The sequence below is a fragment of the Cyprinodon variegatus genome, unplaced genomic scaffold, assembly GCF_000732505.1.
Source record: "Cyprinodon variegatus isolate N-32 unplaced genomic scaffold, C_variegatus-1.0 Scaffold262, whole genome shotgun sequence".
NCBI lineage: Eukaryota > Metazoa > Chordata > Actinopteri > Cyprinodontiformes > Cyprinodontidae > Cyprinodon > Cyprinodon variegatus.
In genome coordinates, this window is record NW_015150715.1 from 193101 (window position 1) to 212784 (window position 19684).

Here is a 19684-nt window from a genome sequence, read left to right on the forward strand (position 1 = left end):
TCTTCATGTTAACCTCTCTGTGTTTGTATCAGGCTATGGAAAATAGAACTAAACAAGCAAGAAAACTCCTCATCTCTTGACAGTTTATACACTTGCGGTTTATTTATGTTGTTTGGCTAATCTCTGACCAACTGATATCGATTGATCATTCTTTCACCCTTCTTCAGGAGTCAAGGTTCTGTGTTTGCCTCTCAGGCGCCATTTACACTGCAGGAAAATGTGGCTGAAAATCAGATTTTGGAGGGTCAAGTGATCAGGTGAGGCAGTTAGAAACAAGTGGGGACCTGAGCCTCATTCATATGTGGCTCTGATCAGACTCCTAACTTATCGTTTGGGATGCGACTCGAGTAGGACAACCATTGTGGAATGATGTGACTCTGACTTTCCATCAGCACAAACTGGGAGCAGTTAGCAAAACAGAAACTGGGATGGTAACACAACAAAAACCGATCTAAAAATCAGCAACATTTTCCTGAAAATTGTGCACTTGATTTAGCATAAATTACATATTAAATCAGTAATTTCATTATTTATTTTAAATAGTTTTTCACCAGACTACATTGGTATTCATTTTCTTTGTTACATAAAAGGTGAAAGAAATAAATGCAAACTAAATCATAGATACACAGCCTCATTAAAATTATGCTAAATGTCCATTTACATGTCCTACCTCAGCCACACACTTTTGCAGTCATCAAAAAGTTTGTTCTATAATTAATGTGGATATGTAAACACAAATATGAGTTTCTACTAATTGGTTAGTTTTACAGTGTGAATGTTGCTGCAAATCACCATAACGTACATTTCGAAAGGTGCTGTCCAGAAGCTTATACAAGCCCCATATATCCATTCCAAAAAGCAATACGATGAATGTCTGGGATGCCGAAGGGCGACCCTAGAGGGACGCTGTCCTGCAGGTTTGCTCCGCTTTGACACACCAGGTTCAGATGATTGTATTTCAGCATAGCTTGTCAATCAGCCAAACTAGAAATAAGCTGTGCTGAAGAGGGGAAACTTGTAAAACCTGCAGGACAGTGATGCTCGAGGTGCACACTTTGGACACCACTGGTTCAGGTGGAGTTTAGCAGGAAGTCTTCTTCATGCCACCCATCTAGCAGAATGTTCCAGTAAAATTATAAAGCACCTTCAGCATTATTGTACTGTCTCATTTTACAGTTTGCACATTGCTATTTGTTACGAAAACCTTTCTATAATGTTATTCTTGTCATTGTGCCACAATCAAGTAAGTCTCAAGTCTTTATCTCAAGTCCCGAGTCAAGTCTTAAGCAAACACAGGTCAGTCAAGTCTTAAGTCAAGATAGGTGTCTCTCAAGTCAAGTCCCAAGTCTGAAACTTCAAATTTGAAGTCCTTTTAAGTCTTTTTTTTTTTAGACAAATCTGAATTATAGACCTAATGTAAATAAACGACCATGTGCTCTTCGTATTTACTTACTTACTTACTAGTGTAACTGAACGTGGGCCTTATATTTTCTGTCCTCAGGGAGCAACAACTGCTGCTGCGAGCCCCTCCCTGAGGTAAAATATGATTAAATACATGAGAGAATTTTATAGAATTCATCTTTAGAGTGTTTTTATTGGTAGCTTCTGTCTCCTTGAACCCCAGTCAGCCTCAGCAGATGGCCGCTCACACTGAGTCTGGTTCTGCTGGAGGTTTCTTCCTGTTAAAAGGGAGTTTTTCCTCTCCACTGTCGCTACAAGCATGTTTAGTGTGAGGGATTGTATTTGAGTCGATGCAATCAACTGGTTTTCCTTAGACAGAAAACTTTGTATCAATTTCACTGTATGATCTGGTTGAACTGTAAAGTGCCTTGAGATGACACGTGTTGTGAATTTGGCGCTATATAAATAAACTGAATTGAATTGAATTTTATTCCCTTGCAGTCTTGGTATTGTTCTTCTCTCCTATGGGCTGGATGAAAACGGCAATTTTCCTTGTTGAAAAATTGGCAAAATGTGTTGCTATGCCGCTGTACCAACGCAAGCTTAAACATCAACAGGAGCTGGAGACTTGATTTAAACCATGATATTTTTGTTTCTATTTTTTTTATACCTACGCAATAGCTAAGATGTTGTTAGCCTATTTTCCTATGGAAATCTGGCATTTATGTGGCTGACTGAATTTGTATGTTTCAGAGTAGAAATCTTGAGCTTCCTGTCAGCTTAAATAAAATAAATAATTGAGCTTTTTTGATCTCACATTTGAGAAATTTGCCTCTGCATTTAACCCATCCCCTTGGGGGGTTAGTGGGCTGCCATTGCAGGGCGTACATTAGTAATATGGGGTTAAGGGTCTTGCTCAGAGACCCAGAGTGGCAGTCTGTGGGAGTGGGTTACAAACTCACAACCTCAGGATTCCAAGCTCCATGCCCTAACCACTAGGCCGCCATCACCAGAAGCTAATGGATGCTGTTTCATTTCACACAGTACTCATCTGAAGTATGGTGACTGTTTTGGTAGCTTAGTATAAAGGAGGGTTTCATATACCTCCCATTTTTAAAGCTTGAATGGAAGAGAAAAATTATTTGTATGTTTTGCTTCTAACCATTTCAGGGAAACAAGAGGTTGTTAGTAATTGTGTCGAAAGTTGCTTACATATTTGGTATTAAAACCCTAATTACGTTTTTGCTGTAATTTTCTAGGTGTGCAAGGTGAAATAGCTTGTAGGCTTCTAAGCTTTAGCAGAAACAAATACGCAGAAACTGATTACTCTCTTGTGTAGTGCAATTTTAATAATGAAAAGGAAGAAAAGAAAAACCTTTTACTGCTCTTACACAAGATTGCGTGTCATGCTTTTATGCTTGCAAGCTATTTGTGACCTTGTGTAGTTAATGTGCAGAGTTTCTTTCCATTGGTTCATCCTTGAACATGTTTGCCTGGCTTCATTTAAAGAAGTTCTTGAAAAGTTAAGGCAGGAAAACATTTTGGAGGAATCCGCTGTGGCATGCATGGTGTAGCTTAATATACAGTTCCCCTCACTGACTCTGCAGAATATAATCCAAGGGAAGTGCAGGTGTCTGACATTAGCCACACAGATGTCTTTATTTCCTGAGTAGTCCTGCCTTACACGCTATGGTGGGTGATCTGTTCTTTCAAATGCTCAATCCTATCTGACCCAGATCTTATCAGGTAATGTCAGCACATGTATAAGTGGATCATTTTTCAGGCCAGGATGACCTAGATAGTGCCTTCCGGCTGAAAGATCCGATGAACATGAGAGATATCATCCATATTCAGCATAATATGAATGGATTCAGACGGTAAAACAGGGAACTGAGGCTAAAATTTTAATTTCCCATAATGTACTATTGTAGCTCTAGCACAGAGTTTACTTTCATTAGCTTCTTCTCTTTGCTAGAAAAAATTTCGTGAAAAAGCGTGCTGTTAGAACATGACAGCACAATCCAGCCGCCACCATGTTTCATGATGTTTTCTTTTAGTTTATGTCCATATAAGGTGTTTTATATGGAATACAAAAAGTTATATCATGATCTCTAAGCAGGCTCTCCTGTGCAACATGGGACGACTTTCTTTCACACTAATACTACTACTACTATTCAGTAAAAATGGCAACTAAATATATAACGCAGAAAATTGCAAATAGTTGGATTATTTTGTTATTAATTCTTTAACTAATTGACTTTCTTTCAGAAAAGAATGGCATCCTAATAGAGGATTCCAGTAAACAACAAGGAATAAAGCTTACGTTTTTAGCTGCTCTGACCTCAGCAGCCTCTGGAGAGCAGAAAGAAATAACAGCATGATCTGTTCTTTGAAACTCTGCACTTTTTAGTCCTTTTGGGTGGATCCAAAACAGCTGCTGTCGGGTTTTGCAAACCCAATTTCCCATGGAGCTCAATGAGTAGAGCCTAGCACTAAAGCTGCCAAGGTTAGGGATTTCATTTTCTGTACAGTTTCATGGGTAAAGTATATATCAGCACCAGTACTGTCACAGTTATGAAGGTTTAGTTCCCATTGGGGCCAGCTGTACTCATGATGTATACACTCTTGCTAGGGTAAACCTCCTTAGATGGAAGGATCCACAAAGTGTCAAATCTTTAATATGGTTTATGGAAACTGAATTATTGTACAGGCAAGAGGTGCCCCAGGGAAATAGCATATCTGTCTCACACAATGGAAAGACCAGCAGAGTACTTGCTTCTAATAATAATGAAAAAAACAAACAAACAAATAGTTCCAATTGAAAATATTGGGGTTCTTCTTTATTTACTTTATGTTATTCAACTGTATTAAATTAATACAATAATATAGAAAATCCAAACATTCATTATTTGTTCCTTTGAGTAAAATGTAAAAGTTTCAGAAGTAAAACAAAACTCTCCTTTTTCATTATTTACATAAACTTCTATCAAACCATTGAATTAAAAAAAGCATTAATTGAATTTAATTGTTATGAAAGTATTCCTAACTGCTTTGAGAACGAGCAAAACTTTCAGAAATTTACGTTTTTCTAATTTTTAATGAGACTTAAAATTGTGACACAAAAGAAACAAAAACTGTCAAAATGATTGGCTTTCATAGGTGTTTGTAGAACTATTTTATCTATAAAAATATTTTTCAAAGTATAAAAACTTTTTAGCAATCGTGCCTAAATAAATACAGCATATAAAGCATTTCAGAAGCAAAAAGCCTTAGTAGCTTACGTATGTGTCATATTAGAAGAGCGTAGCCCCCCCTGGGAGTTCATTATTCTCCAGCGGTTGTGCCAGGTGTGGATGGCAGCAAGTCGGTATTATTTCACCAAATTTTCACACCCTGTGGAACCACATGTAATGAAGGGAAGAGGTCGGCTTTCAGATGGTCTCTATAGAACAATATTGTTGCTCTAAGGCAGGGGTCTTCAACGTTTTCCAGGACAAGGACCCCAAACTGATGGCAAGATGGAGCGGGGACCCCCTAATTATATATATTGAATGAAATTGTGTTATATCACACTGGTCCTATAGTTACTCTATTACAGATGGAGTAATGTAACAGAAGTAATTTCTCCCTGGGATTATTAAAGTATTTCTGATTCTGATTCCTGGTTGATGGGACAGGTGTTGTGAATAAAACGGTGCCCAGATTGAAAGAGCTCCTGTGTGTCGCTGAATGTGAGCATTGATGACTGAAAGACATCTTCTGCCTCCATTTATCTGTTTAATACAGTGTGTTTAATTCATGTTTATGTGTATTTAAAGACTTTTCAATTAGTGGAAAAATTGCAGGGGGGGATATTAAAAAAAGAGTGTTATCAAGCAAAACTGTAGCGACCCCCATGCAGTACCTCCGTGGACCCCCTAGGGGTCACGGACCCCTGTTGAAGACCTACGCTCTAAGGTGTATAAACTCATTTAATTAGAAAGCACAAGCAAACAGTGATGTGAAAACCTCTTAGGTAACCTTAGATGTTGGTTGTTTATTTTTTATTAGCCTCCAGGATGAGTTGTTAATGTCCTCTTAGAGGAATAAGGCTAAGCCAGCAGCTCCTGGGAATGTTCACCACTGTTTCACATTTAATATTTCTGGACAAAAGGCTCCCACTGTGGTCCTAAATCTACAAAAAAGGAGTTTGTACCACTTCCCAGACTTTTGGGAGATTTCCTTTCTCTTCCGTACATTATTCCTTTTATATGGGGACTGACGTGCTGTTTTTCCAGATATTTAACTTTGCTAGACAGGCTCTTTATTCCAATAGCCAGGCAGTATTCAGGCCTGGATGTTTGGGATGAGAACTGGCAAGAATTTGGTCTTGCAATACCCATCAGGATCAATGTTTTACAATGTGATTTAATTTGGTACATCATGATGCAACTACAAAACAACATATTACATTTTTCATAAAAATATAGCTCAGAGAAACTTCATGATGGGTTTGGTGGGTTACTGCCAACCAGCAGCTGAAGCTTTAAGACTTACGGTGTATCAAAGTTAGTCAATGATACGGATATGTGGTGATGCAATTTTTTTACATTTGAGATCGACTTGGATCACCACCAACATTGCCAATTGAATATTGCAAAATTGGTATTTTGAATCAATACAAATATCCAATATCACAATATCTAATAATTATAGTTCTGTCTTCCACTCCTACTGGGTATGGTCAATCATAATGAACTCCTCTTTCTAAGACAATGGGCAGAATTACATTAAAGTCTGATAAATCGCATGCTTAATGTGTGATTGCCTGTTCATTAGCATATAGAATAGGTTTGAAGTTTAGGCTGCAATCTAATCACTCCACGGCCAAACCATTTAAGGAGTCATGCGATGAGAACATTCCTATCCCCTGAACATGCCAGGAAGGTAGGAGTTTCCCTGACGCTGGAGCCTCAGCCGTCAGTTGGAGAAACTTTAAATGAGCAAGCAGAAGCTGGCAGCAGGAAGGCCATCAGCGATGCTGTATATGCAAACTTTAAAAGGATGTTTGGCAAATTGGTTGGGGAGTGTCGGCCTGGTGGTTAGAGCAGTGCGCTTGTGCTCTGAGAAGGTTGCAAGTACTCAGTTTGATCCCCACAGCGTGCATTCTGGCTTCCTGAGCAAGACCCTTAGCCCACACTGCTCCCTGAGCGCCGCACAATGGCAGCCCACTGGTCACCAATGGGATAGGTTAAATGAAGAGGTAAATTTTACCATAGAGAGATCAATAAAATGTAATTATTATTATTATGAAATTGAAACGATCCAAAGTGAAAGGATAATCTATATACATTTTGTTTTGTAAATCTTCAAGCGTTAAGCAACAACATAGTCCAGCATGATCTGAAACGGATGAAAATAAATCTGTAAATGATGTGATTTGAAAACAATTTTATTATTGAAGTTTCACTTTGTTCAATAAAACCGTTTGGGTTTTAGATTTAAAAAAATATAAACACAAAGATAGACAAAGTTTGTAAAGAGACCAATACTTTTTTAACAGACATTAATCTATTCAATCAATTTGCAAATATAGTAGTTCAAAAATTGACTTATGTGGCTGATTATTACAATTGTTTCAGTCCAATAAATAAATAAATAATAAGAATTAATATGTTTGTTCTGGTTAATCAAGTGAAGCAGAGGCCAGGGCTGAACTACTCCCACGCAGGAGAGAGCACTGTATGTCTGAACAGAAACGATGGAGGTTACCGTTTTCTTCATCTGAGAAGTTAATAGTTATTAATCGTCTCTGACTGGATTCAGAATAAAAGCTTTAATACTGGCTGACTGTAAAAAATAGTTCAACACATAATGAGCAAATCTCATCTGAGAGATCAGGATGTATTTGTGTCACCAACTTATAGGTATAGTAGCGGGTTTTCACAAATTTTTTTAAAAACCCCAGCCCTCTCCACAAAAAAAAAATGCACGTGCACAACCCTATACCCGGTGCAGAGAGTTAACGCTTATGAAACGTGTGTTGGAGCGTGCACGAGCCCATTTCTCCTCGTGCACGCTCTGTTTTAAAGTTGCTGTTTGCATCACGCATAAAAGCTTACTTTTACCAGAATGATTGACAATTAAGAGGGCCACTTATTTAGGTGATCCACCCGGAAAAAAAAAACATCCTGCCCTAAACCTTTCAGGTATAACCTTTTGGAGTGAATTTTGTTTCATTATTGCCGCAATCAAAAAACATGAAAATAATATAAATAATAATACATCTCCTGAGGAGAAACAGGAAAGAAATTGAATTATTAAAATATGAAAAAATTGAAATAAACAGAAAAGAAATGTATGTAGAAAAAATAAAATCTGAGAAAACAGGTAATTAACTTATAAATGTCACATGATAAAGCAATTTTAAGTCTTAAGTACAAAACCTATTCAAGTTTTAAGCAAAAAAACAACAACTTTCATTTACTTGCGAGAATAATGGAACAAAATTCACTTCATAAATGCGACTGTATGGAGTACAAAGTATAGAGAATGTAATCTTTAAGAAGCAATTACAAAAGAATGCTGTTTGAAAAATCCAACCTGTAAAATAGAGATAATAAAATAAATGAATGTCTAAATATACGGCATGTAAAACATGGAAAAAATAAAAACTATGTAAAGTTCTGCATGAAAAAATCTAAACAATGAAAATAAATAAAACAAAACTGCGAAGTTACTCTTAAAACCTTTTTATGATTAAGAAGGTTATCAAAGTGTATTTACTGTGTGGCATTTTTTTTAAAATTTCCATTTATAAAATGTGTTTATAAGAATAATGAAACCAAAATTATCTCCAGAGTTCTGGATCACTGCATACATTTTAAACACTACAATATCAATACTTTTCAGGCCACTGAATTTAACAGCAGCTTTTCAGCTGACACTAGCTGTGAAATTAAGAATTTTATGAAAAAAGAAACTATATTTCTCATCAAAATGTTCTCTTATTTTTAACTGTGTCTTTGTTCTGCTAGAAAAACACAATCTACTCATTTTACAAGCGATGCTAATACATGTTGAGGGTAATGAAGCTTTAATGTTGTTTGTATTGGTGGGTAAGTGACATTCACATGATTTGTGTTGTCTTCCTCTTGTGTACGCTGTTTCTTTTGCTTGAATTGATGTTGCACCGTGTAATTTAATGGATTGCACCAGAGGTCTGCACAGAGACAACATCCCGTTTCAGCAATGCGTTCTGTAGACAATGAAGCTTCTTGCTCTTGTTTTTCTAAGTTTATTTGAGGATGTTTCAGAAAAACAGAGTATATAAAGTTCCACCTCAGTTTAATATGCGAAAGCAGAGCTTGTTTGTGCAGACTGATTCCCTGCTGCCTTTGTTGTTACAGATGATGCTTGTTCTTCAGCGGCTCCAGGTGGAGCGCAACACACAAACACTCCCAATCCGCACCTGCTTTATTTCCCCGTTAAGAAAATAAAATGATTATTGTGCAGATGGGCATGGAGGAGTGTTTGCATTTTTTTTTTTCACATGAAGAGAGCAGAGAATATCTTTTTTTTTTTTTTTTTTACATGATTTTATCAATTAGCGCTTGAGCCTCTTTAGACGATGAGACAAAGTAAAGGAGCAATTTAATAGAAGGCGACTACCTATTTTTTTAAAACCTTATTTACTTACCATTTAAAGCAAATAAAAACTTCACAAATTACTCAATATTTAGGGCTTAAGCAATGAAACATAAATTTATGGTTTAGTGTTGCTGTCCTACAGTGTCTCATGTCTGCCCTTCATAGCAGGAAGGCAGGAAGCAAGTCGCAGCACGCAGCTGACTGACAGATCGATGGCTGTGTGATGCGAGCACCAACGCGAGTTCAAACATCCCCAAACTCCTTGCAGAGGAGCACCAGCCTCAACACTAAATCTGAATGTCATCTTTCACCAACCCATTTCATTATTTCATCATCTATTCTTGGCCTTGTTTTGCACTATCCTTTGTTTTGTGTTGCTGTGGCAACAAAATTTCCTGCAAAATAAAAACATGTCTTACATTTAAGGTGCCATTTCTGCATTCATTAATCAAAGTGGTCAAGACAACGAGAACGCAGAGAAAACTGTTTTTTAATAGTTAAACTCAGATCAGAAACAAGTAATTAATGGTATATCTCACTGTACAGCCCTTCAAACAGTACGTTATTTTACCTGCCACACAAACACTGTTCCCCTTAAAACAAACTGAAAGGCAGCTATATGCAGTTCAGCAGCCTTTCAAGTTTTACTATTATTATTGTGGATGAAAATGCACAATTCGTATTTTTCATAATTATGTGAAAGTTTTATTCAAATTTTAGTCGACAGAAACTCAAAATAGTTTTTGCACTCTTTTGAATTGCATCTTTAATGTGCATTCTTCATCTGTATATTAAGATTAGCTCCTATAAATGGGGACAAGTGAATACAAAACAATTAAAGGTAATGTAGAGGATTTTCTCTGATTTGTTAAAAATTCATAAGAAAATAAAAATCATTCAAAAAAAATGCATGCACGACCCATTTCTCTGTGTAAAAGTTGCTGTTCTCATAGCTCATACAGGCTTACTGTGTCAGAACGTTGCCCTAACCCCTAAATCCCTATAGTAAATCAGCCTATAGTAAATCGCATAATGCTTTGCAAGGAGAGCTCTCAAAGCACAAAGCATTCTGGGATATATCTGCCTCTTCGGATGCCTTTCTGTTCTTCTCACACTTCGTAGACACTTTTTCTCTTATGACCCTCGGCCATTTTCACAGATTATGGTGAGAAAGCTGAACTTCAATGACTGTCTGAAACCACCACAGATATACGCCTGAAAGTGCGCATGAGCAGAAAAAGATAGCTAACGGAACTAGCACGTAGGATGACCTTATGTAAACAAACCAGAATGATTGAAAGTTAGGAGGACCACTTATTTAGATGATCCACCTGGATATAAAAGATCCTCCTCTATACCTTAAAATATATGTATCACGTCTTAAAAAACAGAATATATATGAGAAAATATTCACTATGCTTTCAATCATGTTTAAACACACCATTTTTTTTTATTAGTTAAATTAGTTTTCTCAGCAAATGCAAAAAAATATAAAAACAATAAAAAAAGCTACTTTTTTAATTGGAGCTTTAAGCTGATAAGCACAAAAACTTAACATTAAATCAGGTGTTATAAAAACAACAACAAAATCATAGCTTACACACCAAAGGCTAGATGTAAAACAAATAGATAAAAGCTTGGAGGTTTATATGACAATAACATATGGAGGGCAATACAAAAATACAGAATTCATTTCAATTTAATGCTTAAAATATTAAGTTAAGATAGTGTATAGAAAGGTTGACATGGTGATTGCGTTTGTGTTGTCAAAATTTGCAGACACCAATTGACACAGACACTCTGGTATCAACCTGTTTTCTTCCCAGTGCAATGAAGGGAATGTTTACTTTTTGAATCACACTAACCATTTCAATAATAATAATAATAATAAAAGAATCTGCTTATTTTCACAAAAACCAACAACCAGAAAAAAGCTCCAATGTCATCAGGCCACATTTAACAGATTTGTTTAGACTAACTGTGCACAGCTAGGTTTATACTTTAAATAAAGTAACCCAGTCTGTCTGTTGCTTGGCAAGGTCAAGCATCACATTACAGAAGTTCCCTTAAGCCTTGAAGTTGAATAAGCCTGAGATGTCTTCTTAGATCTAACTATTCATGAGAGCCGAGGGAAATGTGTTGAACTTTTGCAGCAAGAAAACACACTTGAAATGTAAAAAGAAAAAGAAAAAAAAACAACATAAAAGTAACTTTTTCCACAGTTTGAACAGTAAATCAGTAAAAGAAAAAGTTTTATTCAACTATAGTCATTGGTCCAATCTGTTGGGTTTGGAGAACATCATCTGTGGTGTGGGTAAAAAAAGAAACTTCTGAATCATATGTCAAAATGTTGAGGGGAGCGCCAGTCATCACAGCATTGATTCACTCAAGGCTGCGACGCATTCAGGCACACGGCAACATTGGAGGCAACAAGAGGCACTCTACTCACCTCCATGGTTTCATTACCTCTGCCATGAAGGTCATGTTTTTAGTAGAGTTTGTGAAAAGAGTTTAAGGAACTTTTTTTTTTTTCAAAAGTGCACCTCAGGCCAAAGAACAATCCATTAAAATTTGTGATAATCTAAATCATAATTCAGATGAAGGATTTGTTTAAATTAAGCGTTCTTTAACATTTTTTGGCAGAACAAGAGGTTCTCCCCTAAACCAGAGGGTGGCAGCAGTGTTTATTGAGAGCTTCAGGATCAGAGTCCAAAATGTCCAGAGCTATTTTACGCCACCTGATTTCAACCAGAAAGCAGAATGAACGAAGAAGGTGAAAGCAGAACAAACACCAGAGGCTGCATCCACACGCTGTACCTTATTTATAAACTTATGAAAGGCACCTCATGCCAAAGAACAATTGTTTTAAATTTCATAATGATCCAGATCATGAGTTTAGGCTATAGGTTTAAGTAACAATGTGGGGCAAAATGTGTTGCCTGGCAGCGGTCTCTGCACTCTCTGAGTGCTTTTCTAGTTTTTACTGTATCAACAATAGATGAGCTTTAATGAGTTTAATGCATTTGGAGAGTTTATGGGATTTATCTTTCATCTTTTTCTGTTGCTGGTGAAGATTCTCAGTCATCCAGGTCATAGACATACCAAAAAACTTTAAAAAAACAATCCACTGGACTTTGGAACTTTGAAGACTTCCAATCCAGGAACCTTTTTTCAATTAAAAATGTCAGAATTAGGGTTCAAAGCTTTATATATTAGCCCAAAAACGTGTTTTGGCATAGAAAACATGCAAATTGAACCAGAAGAATGGGATCCGCCCCTTAGGAAAGGGGAGTCTTTTGGGGTTTTTTTGTTAGCCTGCAATACCCGATACTTAGCTATGCATCCGAAAGGGGGGTCGTTAGGGGAAATTGTTGGCCCACCCCCTGCATGAGGGTGGGGGGTTGAAATGATGGCTGGAAGGAATCAACTGTATCTCTGCACTGTAGGTTTTTGAAAGCTGAAACCTGAGTCCACCCCCCCTTGTTTAAGGTTGGTTTTTCTTTCTTAACATAAATGGCTTCTTTCACACCCCTCTGAAACCACCTGTCCTTTTCTGTTTCCCCTTGAAATTATTTCAGGAGTTCTCAAATCAACAAACCTATGGAAGGAATTTTCTATGTTTTGAAACATGTTTTAAAAATAGAAATCTAATAAAAAAAGGCAACTAAAAAAAAACCTCTTAACTGAAAAAAAGAGAAGCTTTCCTGTTCTCTCCAATGTCTTTTTTTCAAATTGTGCATTTTGCATTCTTTTTACATGTTTTTATTTTTTTCCAAATTCAATTAATTCAGTTAAATTTATGTTTTCAGGTTATATTTTAAAATTGAATTTCTTTCAAATAGCTTTTTTCATTTCACAGTCTCTGCAAATTATGGAGGACGGGTTTTCCTCTGGACTGAGGAGCAAAGATGCTTGTCTAATGGTCTAAGTGTTGGAAACGACATTTTTAATGATCAATAGTGAGTGTTTGTCATTCAGATCATAGTGAGGAGAATGAGATCTGTAAAAAGCACTTTGAAAAAATTACATTAATAAAACTCAATCAGCAAAATATAATTTTTTTTTTAAAGGAAACAAATATTTCAAACTAAATTTTATTTCCAAATTCAATTATATTTTTCAAATTTTCATTTACAGAATTTGTTGTTTTTTTTGCAACAATAATAGAACAAAATCCACCCCATCCAGAACAGCCTTCTTGTAATTTGCCACTGGCAAAAGTAAGTTTCTTATTATAAATAAATAAAGATATATGGCTGTCAGATCTGCTGAAGCTCATAATTGTTCTAAAGAAATTTTTCCATTTTCTTTTTTCTTTGAAAATTGGATTTGAAAGTTATTCCATATATATATATATATATATTCATCTTTCTTGAACCTTTTCACTTTTTCTGTTTTTTACAACTAGACATAAATTATTTATTGGCACTGCAGTGGGTTTTTATTCAACAGTGATGTGAAAGTTAAGAGGGAGGATAGGAAATGTGAAGATGTTTTGTCTCATCACTTCTCCAACACACAGGAGCAGATCACACAGACATTTGAAATCAGCCGGTGAAGATGAACCTTTTTGAAATTCACATTGGGAATGTCTCAAATCTACCAAGATATTGTTTGCTGATGGAAACCAAGAGAACAGGAGAGCCTTGATCAGACAGAGAGTTCTAGATCAGCACCGTGAAACAAAACCCATTAGACTATGTCCATTAGTCTTAAAGGACCTAATGGGATCCGGATAGCTGTATACAGCAAACATGTCGAAGAAGCCACTGAAATGTTCATATAATCCCTGAACCTTGACATCAACATTGATCTCTCAGTTTTGACTTTTCTTAATTTGTTCCTATTTGTCTAGTTTCAAATTAAAATTCCTTAATAATCTTACAGCTTTAATGAAACCGGATTCATTACTGTTCTCTAAAAACTCTCCTCCTGAAGCATTCTGGGAAATATCTACTCATCTAGTGACCATGGATGATCACTACTTTTCAAGGTACATTGTGGGAAACTTTGATTCAACTACTGTTTTATTTTCATTCACAAAATTTTCGGACAATCATTGAACATGTGACTTGTAAAATGCTGTATGTACGCTATATTGTAAAGGCCCTCATTCCTGATTAAAATATTTTCCACTGTTTAATCACTATATAGTGCTCTATAGTGATTAGGGCGGACATTCAGACACAAACACCTTTTTTTTAACCATTTTAATTGGTTTAGTTAATTTAATCTTTACACCTTTGAGTTTCAACTCTTAATCAGATCACATAATTTTTGTAAAATGCTTTAAGAATCACTGTGCTTAATAAAAGAAAAAGGCTAAAAATATGGAAATTGCATTATTGGTCAGCGTCTTTAAATATTATTCCAGAAGTGAATAGAATGTGGTTTGTGAAATTTGATAAGAATGAAATTCAGAAAACATCACTTGAAAAGCATAAATTAAGAAAATATAATTCAGAATTTGCAGAAATGCTGCAGCTTTAGACTTTGAGGACATCCAGTGGGAGCTGGACGGGGATGTTAAAGTTTGGCTTTCTGTTACTCATAGAGGATAAATAGGGTAAAATCTTTGGCTTGGGGCCACAATTTCGTCTGCACTCTTAAATCGTTCAAATTCAGCTGTGGTCCAGAGCTGAGGTCATTTGATCATCTGTATTGTGTGTTTCGGTATCGATTAAATGTAATTGGTATATATTCTGTTAATACATAAAGAAGTTCCTTTTTTCCTTTCTGCATTACTCTAAGAACGATCCCTCACAAATAAAGAACCAGGTCTCAAAATATCTTTTTTGATAAAGACATTTTTCAGAATTTTATTAATGAAAAAATGTTTTAGGTTTGCAATATTAATAGACCACTATACTCTATACATATTCAACTGAAACACTTTTTAAAAAAAAGTCTTTAACTTCTCCTTGATAGTGACTGCGATGCTGTAAATCCCTGCATGTAAATGTGCAGACTTCCAGCTGTGTTGCAAAGAACACACCACCCCAAAAAATCCTGTGGCAGATTATCAATGTTTTTCTACAATTTAGAATAAGAAAGTCTGTTATTGAAACATGTGGACATGTTTGTGGGATTTCAATACCTTTGCAAGTTACCACAATAATATAACACAACGGGACTTTAAAACACTTTCAGACATCATATTTTAATAAAAAAATAATAATAAAGTGGTTCATTTAATGCAAAACAGATAATAAAACAGCCTGTTTTAATAATTAATAGTCCAAGGTCAAAAAGTGAGCTGTGGTTGCCTTTAGAGACCATGTTGAATGAGAGAAACTGTGTGGATGATGAAGTGCTGGCAAGCTTTGCAAGGATGAATGAGTAAGAGAGGGGGAGGCAGCAGGAACAAGTAACAATTTCCCATGAGGAGGAGGAGGAGGAGGCAGGAGCAAGGCAGGACATGTCAAAAGACACTTTGGGTAAGTTCTGGTAAGAGATATGGAGAGATTTTAGTGCTGAGGGGCATCGAGGAGTGACAGGGAAAGAGAAGAAGAGGAGAGAGAGGAGAGCAGGACAGACTGCATAGTTTACTCTTTACACTGTACGATTTTTTTGCCCTTTTTTAGGCCGGTTCTCCAGTCGTGCAAGAATATTTCGATCGGGCTGACTTTCAGCCTGATCGTGCGCCGTGTAGCATACAGGGGGTACCGAGGGACGATCAGCCTCTCACAACCACCTCCCCATCAGGAATCGCAAGGTTGGGAGAAAATCAAACATTTTTTAAATTCAGCCGACTGTCGTAAGGTGGGCATCGGCAAATTGCTCAGTGCACAAACAAGGATTCTTCTTCCTCTCAGACGAAAACACAGAAGCATGGTGGGGGTGCAAATGAAGTGGAGTTCTCTCTATAAAATTGACAGACCGTACTAGCCACGTTTGCTCACCCATGTCTTCCAAATACGTCATCGCATTTTCTTTTTAGGGCTTTCAGCACAAAATAACACAAATTGGCTATTGAGCTTCAGGAGGCATCGACACGTCTTTTTCCTCTTCTACTCGTTTGGCTTCCGATAGACAAGTAGCGCCATCTCACTGCAGAGTTGAGTCCGACGTGGATTTTAGACGAACAGTGTGAGCAGGTAGATCGCAATAGAGCGTTGGGCCGCACAGTCTGAAAACTTATATCATGAGCTGTGAACTCACACTTTACGACAAAACCCTGCAGTTTTGTCGTACAGTGTCAGCTGTACCCGCGTGCAATGATTGAAGAAATGGTACAGTGTACACCTGGCTTTAATAAACTAGATTATCCTTTTTAAAACCTGTAAAAAAAAATAGATAAACTAAAGAAAATCAACACTATATTACACTGATTGGAACCTTTCAGACATCATAGTACAGCTTAAGGTTGACCAAACTATCTGGTTAACTTACCAAGGTTCTTAACCTGTGAACTAGCCACCCCAAAATCACTAAAAATGCCTTTAAAAAGCAAACATCCAACCAGCTGATGCTCTTTAACCCATAGGAGGGTCTAGCCTGCCATACACTCTAAAAAATGTTGTGATAGTAGCCTTATTTTAGCAGGATGAGGCTGCATATTTGGAGGCACCACATACATCCTGCAGATGAACGTCTACAGTCATGGAGTTCCTCAAGGCGCCATTTTCAGACCACTTTAGTACAAAGCTTATGTGATCCTCTTTAGCTCAGACTAATAGATAGTACATTTCCCATTTTATTCCATGATTACTGACTGACCCTGTGAATGTTTTTCATTTATGTAATGGGAGATTCATTTATTGATTTTTGCATTTTACAGTTTCATATTTCAAATAAATAGATAAAAGTTACATCTACTTTAATCTTTTTTTATTTTATTTCATCGGGACATTCATGTTTAAGCGTTTTATTGTATATTTTGGTCCAAGACTTCATGGATAATCTACTACTGTTGCACAATAATAAACCACATTTCCTTCTTTTTTCCCCTTTTCAAATAGACCCACAGATCTCTCACGTTCTCTCACTTATAATAGGATAGTTGCTGAATTGTTAATGAACCCAGAAGCGCATGAACACACAGCAGAGAGCCTCCAAGTTCTACTGGATATTTTTTGCTGTGCTGTCATCTTAGTCTGGTTTGAAGGGCGACTCATTAGACTCATTAGTGCTGAAAACAAATGTTTGTGTCTTAATTGTATGTTTTTTGTTTGTTTTTGTCAAAGTCAGGCAGCATTTTCTATGTGAGGGGTTTCAAAGTGGAGGCGAGGACCCCCTGTAGGGTCACGAGAAACCAGGATCAGATCACTGTGACAGTGGAGGACCAAAATATATCACGAAATCCATAAATATCTTTTTTTTTTTTTTTATAAAATAAACAAAAAAGAGATTAGTATATGTTACAACAAAACAAGCTAAAATGCATAGTTAAATAACGGAATGTTTTTAATCACAATAAGGAATATGTGAACTTAAATAATGTACTTATTTGTTATGAACAGTTTGTACTGAAACTGAAATCTCGATTGCAATGTAAATTATAGTTGACAATAAAGTTGATTGATTAGTTAATTCCTGTATGTATTAATTTATTTGTGAATTTTTAATGTATTTATTCAAAACAGTATACTGTTAAAAAAACACATTAAAATAATGAATGTCAAATTAGATACATAAAAAAAATAATAATTATTTGTGTAATGACTAAAAGTCCTTTTAAAAAAGAAATGTGTTTAAAAATGAAAATAGTTGCTGGACTTTATATGTAAAAATAAATATAAACTGAAGTCTGTTTGCTTACTAGTTTAAATGATATAAAGTAGAAACAGATTATTAGAGATCTTTGGATGTTTAAAAGTACTTTCAGTTCTCCAGAAAAAAGTGTTTCTAATAGTTTGGAATAAAAATGCCACATGACCCAGAAACTGATCCCCATCATTTCTATTCTCTGTGCTTTAATGAGGAGAAAGAAAATATCTAGGAAAGAAAAAAATAAGCCAAGGATTATGTCTTCATATACCCAGAGATTCATCTTTATTAGGAGGAACAGAGCAGGAGGCAAATGTTTAGAATAATGAGCTTGTTTGTAAAGGAGATATAAAAAAAATACAGCAAATCCTACATAATAAAATATATCAGTTATTGTTTACAATAAATAGATTCCTCCAAGGCCAGTATACTGACTGGCACAGACTGTTCTCTTCTGCAGCCATCATCATTTTCTGCACCTTAAATCAAATCAGCTCTTTTCTTTTTAGAAATGTCTTTTAATCAGTTTAACTCAATGTCTAACTTTCTCCAACCAAACCTTTTTAATGACTTAAAGGTAAGTCAATATTGCTGAATAACTTCAAATAATACAAGTTTTTGTATACATGGTGATATTTAAATTACAGTATTTTATTTGAGTGGCTAGCCTTATCTTATTTCATATTCCTGTGTGGGCGAGATCATTTAATCTGACCGTAGCTGACATTAGATTTAAATGTCCTAGAGCTTCTTCTGTGACATAATTTATTCAACAATTGGAGAGAAAAAAAGAAAGTTGATGGAGAATAATTACATCACAGATATAAAACATAAAATCATTCAAAGACTGAGCTTTAAACTCTAACAACTATAAAAGTGCCTCATTTTTCTTCTCCCAGAGCAATAAGTTACTGCAGATCTGCTCTTTGAGTTTGTTGCCAAGCACCTTTAAGATCTGTCTGAGGAATTTTCTGTGTGTGCAAAATTACACAATGCGGCTGTGATTGACAAACTGAATTACTTAACCCCCCCAATTATATAAAAAAAAAAGTAAAAATGTATGTCCTAAATGCAATTCTCCACTATTCACACCTTTCCAGAGTTTAAGCTCCATCGTTTTTTGCCTCACTGCTGGTTTCTGTTGTTACCATTTATCGTCGTGGTTTCCTGGTTTTTGTTTTATTGAAATTTAATCCCAGATTACTCTATGACCCTCCCAAGTTTCCGCCGCCAAGTGCTTCTCTTTTTGCTTCAAAACTTATGAAAAAATCTTTTACTGCCCGTAAAGGAAGTTATACTTTTTATAGCTAGTAAATAATGTTGGACACATGTTGCAAAATAAATATGTTGTTCATAACCCTGAGAGCAAAAGTCTTAAAAACACAAAGGAGTCCTTCCAAAAGCAATTCTCACTATCGGCTAGGAAGAAGGATAAGGAACAAACTTATATTGTATTCCTTATTTCCTTAAAGGTTCCAGCTTGGTATACATTAATATGACTAACAAAATCATTTAAATTACTGCGATTACTGTGATCAAAATGATTCTATTTTCTGAAAGAAAACCAACCGATGGAGTTTTAAATATCAGGCATTAAAAGCCATTTGGACAAGGTAACTTCAATAATTTCTTTCTAGTTTTGATCATGACCACCACCTCCTTCACAGAGGTCTGCTTTCTACCTGCATTCACAGCACTTTCGCTCAGTCGATTGAAATTATGTGGCAGCAAGAGTAGCTGCACTTTAATTCCTACTTGCCTACCTTAACAGTATAGAAACATTATTTTATCCAGGCAAAACAGGAAAAATTGCTGGTGTTCATAACCATCAAACTTTCAGCTTGGCAGTCCCAGACTGGAGATCAGAAATTGCAACTAGCCCTGTAGCTAACTAAGACAAAAAGTTGATTAATTTGGCCAAGAATTAACAAGGAACTCCATGACT

The 19684-nt window shown here is 36.0% G+C and overlaps 1 protein-coding gene across 2 annotated transcripts in view; it reads right to left on the reverse strand.

Annotated features, from left to right (window-relative positions):
• The window catches only part of LOC107089736 (pro-neuregulin-3, membrane-bound isoform-like), a 581689-nt gene that overhangs the window by 71471 nt on the left and 490534 nt on the right, over positions 1 to 19684 (reverse strand). The gene's annotated exons all lie outside the window — the stretch shown is intronic.